Genomic DNA, 5,180 nt, shown 5'->3' with positions numbered 1-5,180 from the left:
TAACCAGGTCTCTTAACGGTCCTTTTTCCACCTCACAAATAGCATCCAAACCAGGATGAAACTCACAACTATAATACTAGGGTTTCTAATATATTTTCAACACATACTTCAATAAACAGACTAAATGTAATAAACACCACTCAAAGTAGACCATTATGCAATTCAAAAGGGTCAGCAAACTACAGCTTCCAAAATGACAATTAACATCTCAAACCAATTCAACAAAAAAATGGATATCATAACCGTCATGAAGGTATGTCTTTGAGGGCTGTTGTTGCAGACCTCGGAGTACCTAATAAAGTGGCAACTAGACGGGGGAAAGATTGTTGGACCCTTCTTAAAATCAGTCAACACGCTGTTACGTCAAGGGATGCTTTTGTTCAAGAGTCAAATTGTCCACTGTGCATTGCGAAACCAGAGCAATCTACAAGTAATCCGAAACTTTAGCACCCCAAATCTATTAACATACAAACTGCTAGCGAGCCCGCGAGAACATCTGGATTCAGCAACAAAAAAAAGTTGTTACAAGTAAGGTAGAAGTTGATCGCGCATGTGGTCTGCAAGCATTTTTTTTTTTGACAAGAAAAAACCTCGACCATCCAGCTCCTAAAAAGTGTGTGCTCGTCGCACAGTGTAACGTGTTGCACGCGGATTCACCTCCTCGCACTTCGCCGCTTCTGACACAAGTTTGTGCGGCTCGTTCAAAAGCCAAAAAAGTTTTAGCGACAGAGCGAAGCCGAGAGACAAGCACCAAACTCGGTCCCGATTCTCTAAATAAACGGTGGAAACATTGCAACAGACGGAGGCGAGTCGGATCCGAGAACCGATAACTTCTCTCAAGTCGCCAACGAGCTTCCACATCAACAATAAGTGCGTTCAGAGGCGGCGAGCGCGAGCGCCGCTAACCCGACTCACGAGCGAGCCCCTCGCGAGGGGGCTAACGCTCGGGCCCACTGCTCCATGTCCACGTTATTATTATGACTTATTGTGACCCTGCACTTTGTAATTATACACACCGTGTTTACCTCAGAAGTGAGGAGGCGAACAAAAGACAGCAGGCCTCTCCGGTAATACTCCTTTTGCTCTGTGTATCCAAACAGAAAGATATCCCCGTCGGAGCTCGGTGACGCTAACGCTACGGGGCTCTCCGGTGAGGTGGAGACGCTCCTTCTTTCGGGTCTCGGTTTCCAGCAGCAGCGCGTCAAAGTGTTACCCGACCAACAGGAGCTAGCGCGCTAGCCGGGAGGAGCTAACTAGCCTCCACAGACCCCAAGTTCGTGTAACGTTAGCTGGCTGATGAAGCACCGTTGACGTTAGCTGCCGTGTCGAAACTGACCGTTGCTCGACCCGCTGGCTCCGTTGTTTCACTGGGCGACGCGTGAAGGCGTCCGCGCATCGCGAGAGGAGGCGAACCGCGTCCACTGAGACCAAACAGCGTGTCGGTTGCGAGTGATTTAGCCGCTCACGGGCTCTTCGACAACCGCCAGGTTTGTTCGTCTCCTGACTCTCCACCGACTGGAGCGAATGGCTGTCGCGACGTGATGACGACACGGTTTTGTTTGGTCGTGGGCGCTTGAATGTGATGTAACGATCATACTCCCTGAGAGACGTCCGTGTGAGGGGGGACGCTCGAGTGGGTTTTTTCTTTTTTTGGGGGGAAGATTTGTTGAGTTAAGAAAAAAGATAGTTGATGCTCAATGTGCAGTGCGGTCGCAATATGTTTGGTTCGTAAACAATTCAATTCGTGCGTAAAATCATTACATTTAAAAGAAAGGAATAATACGGTTAAGTTTATGTATTTGTTAACAGGTTAATTATAAACATAATAACGATAGAGCAACTTACATATATATTCAAGTAAAAGTGTAATGACATATATTACATATTAATGGTAACAAACCAAACCTTTTATATACGGGAATATTAAATATAATAGATATAAAGTAAATAAACAAACACACATATGATTATATATTTTCAATTATAATATGAATAATAATTATAGTAATAATAACAATAACAATATTTTTTGTATCGCACAAAGGGATTTCCAAAAACGGCATAAAAAGAAGAAGAAAAAAACAATCACAAAGAAAAAAAAAAGAAAAAAAAACTCCAGAACAGCAAAATACAAGCACAGAGTTAAAAGACTGTCGAAAATAAATCACTCAAAAGCTCAAACAAGTGAAACTTAAAATTGCACAACAGAGCTGTATTATGTAAACATTAAGGCTCATTTAAGGCTCAGAGAAAAGGGAAAGTCTGTAAAAATGTGTCTCAAGACCGGATTAAAAAGCAAAATCAGTATAAGCAGATCGAATACTAAGTGGAAGACTGTTCCAAAGCAGTGCAGCAAACGCTTGATAAGCCTTTGAAATTAACCTGGACTCTTGAACAGCTTGCAGGACTAAGCCAGCATATCTGAGAGGCCTTTTTGGACAGTAAGGAGTTAAAAGTTCGCTGATGGACATGAATAAAGCCTGAATAAAAACATGAGTGAGGGTAAACATGTCAAGCAGGATTTTGTATGCGTTTCTCAAGCATTATTGTATTTTTAGAATGTATATGTTAATGACTCCTTTGTTGTTCCAGTTATTATCTTCAGTTAATTGAATCCAAAATAAATTTGTGCATCTGAAATGTATTTGTATATGCCAATTTGTGCAACTTTAATCAGTGTTATCTAGACCACTGATTATATTCTGTGGTTCAAATTCGTAATGACTTCAAAGCCCATAAGTCTTTTTATAGAATAAAACAGACCATATGCAATAGCTTCACAAACAGAAGCAAATTCTCTATTAAGCCACCATGAATTCATTGTAAGCAAACGCATATTCATTGGGATTGAACAAATAAAATACAAGAATGACACCTTGAATGGTGGATTACTCAAATTGTGCACAAAACCTCACTTTATCTGAAGATAAGACATATTGTTTATATGCGATGGGGATCAAAATTTGCATCATATCATAAATTACGTTGCTTGAAAATGTAGACATATTTTTTCGTGAAACCACATTTAGTGGTAAAAAGTTTTAATGGATTAGACTGCTGCTGCTGCTGCTTAGGTTAGCCCTGTAGTGCCAGTCATGGTTAGCTTTGGCTCACGGTCATTTTCATGCCCTCTATCTGGATCCTCCAGGGAGAGTCTGAAACCCTGAGATATCACTAAGCACCAAACATGTGATCCTGAGAAGTGTGGAATTGAGACTGGCATCTAGTCAACGAAGACTGAAACACAGACCCTGCGATACAAAGAACGACTGTAAAAACTCTCACGTTGTCACTAAATACTCTCTCGCGGTGTGTTTTTATGGAAATTACTCCCGAAAGTGGACTCCTTTCAAAACTCTGAACAACGTAAAGCCTGAGATTTTCATTGGTATCCTCTGTCTATGTGCTTTGTCAGTGACACTAAATCATGCTCGATAATCTTCAGGGCCGCAGACAGGACTTTAGAAATACTGAGATTGTATCTCAATATGTTCACATACAAACTGCAGATTATTTTGAAGAGACCTGAATCGTCATATATGTTTATTTTATTAAATTCTCTCATCTTTTTTTGTCATGTAATGTAAAACGGTTCTCAGAGTTTCCCTATCATCCAAACAGTGACCTCTTAAAATAGTAATGTAGAGAGTGATTTCATATATACTTCAAATATACAAAAACGTATAAATAATAAGTGTTCGGTGACCCCCTCACATTTTTTTAAACCCCCTGAGGGTACCGCAAAATGGTTAAGTGTTATTATTTATTCAGATTTTTGTCTACAACAAAGTGGGTCTCACCATTTAAAAGTTCCATAATGTAAAGTATGTGCCTCAGATTCCCACATTTCCTGGGAAAACAGTACAGAGGACATGACCTCAGTGTCCTCAGCTTCAGCCCTGGTTGGTGGGTTTTATCAAATGTTTTCCAAATGGTGCAATAAGCAGTCTTTCATAAGAGGTAGAGGAAAGTTTCACACGTTTTAAACTGCTCATCACGATTGTACAAAGGACCAAATTCAAAACTATTGTGAAGTAAGTCCCCTATAATGAAACAAACACACTCTCTCGCTCGCTTTCTTTCTTTCTCTCACACACACATTCCCTGGTGTACGCTGTGTTTTCCACTCAAAGATTGCCCCCAAAAATGACTGAATGCGATGATTGCGACAGACGGACGATGCTCTGTAACATCACAGCTCTTGAAAGCAAACAAACACGGCTGTGAAATGGAACTGATAGAGTGTGACAGGCAGCCATAGTGCCTGCTGGGTAGAATGTGATTCAGTCTACAAAAGCTTAGTAAATTCAGAGCGACGGGTCACTGAAAATATGATGTTATGAACCTCTGGGGGATTACATCACATTTCTGTTCACTGTAAAAGACATGACTTTAATCAAAGTTATAAACATACCCTTCCTCACATACACCAGAACATATATATCGTACCTGGTGTGAGACTATGTGCGTACTGTCTGCCGGTCATAGTTGGGAAGAGACATTGCTGTTTTATTTGCCTATAAAACCAGTCAGGCCAGAACCTGGCACAGTGGGAACAATGTGGTTTGAGAGCATCTCAAGGTAGACGTTACAGTGTTTGTACTTTATCTATAAGGTAATATTGTCTTCATGAGCTGAGTATGAGTATTTGTGTGATACAATTAACGAGCACTTCTTTATCAGTTAATCTGCAGATTATTTTCTCAATTAATTGACCAATTGTTTGATTAATAAAAGATGGTGAAATACTTAGTTAGGTTTAATAAAAGATGATTAAATACTTAGTTAGGTTTAATGAAATGCGGTGAAATACTTAGTTAGGTCTAATAAAAGAGACATAGATACGTTATACTATCATATCATTGAGACAAATATATCATATTTCCGAAGCGGACCCCAGGGGATTTTTTTCTCAATGTGCTGATAAAAGCAAATGTAAGAATTTAGAGGAGAAAAAGGCAAAAAAGACAAAAAACTGACCTAGACTGAACTACTACAAAACAAATCCTACATACAAACATAACCTCAAGTGGGTTTTTCTCGTTCAGCCAGATCATTCCACAGCCTCTGGGTTTCAACTGCAAACAAACAAACAAAAGACCTCTGCCCGAAGAGATCTCAAGCTGTGCACTGTAAAAGGTCAGAGATAAACACCTTAAGTAGCCCTAAAAGCAGGTAAA

This window comes from Taurulus bubalis (genome assembly GCF_910589615.1).
Source record: "Taurulus bubalis genome assembly, chromosome: 6".
NCBI lineage: Eukaryota > Metazoa > Chordata > Actinopteri > Perciformes > Cottidae > Taurulus > Taurulus bubalis.
This window is presented reverse-complemented; position numbering follows the sequence as displayed.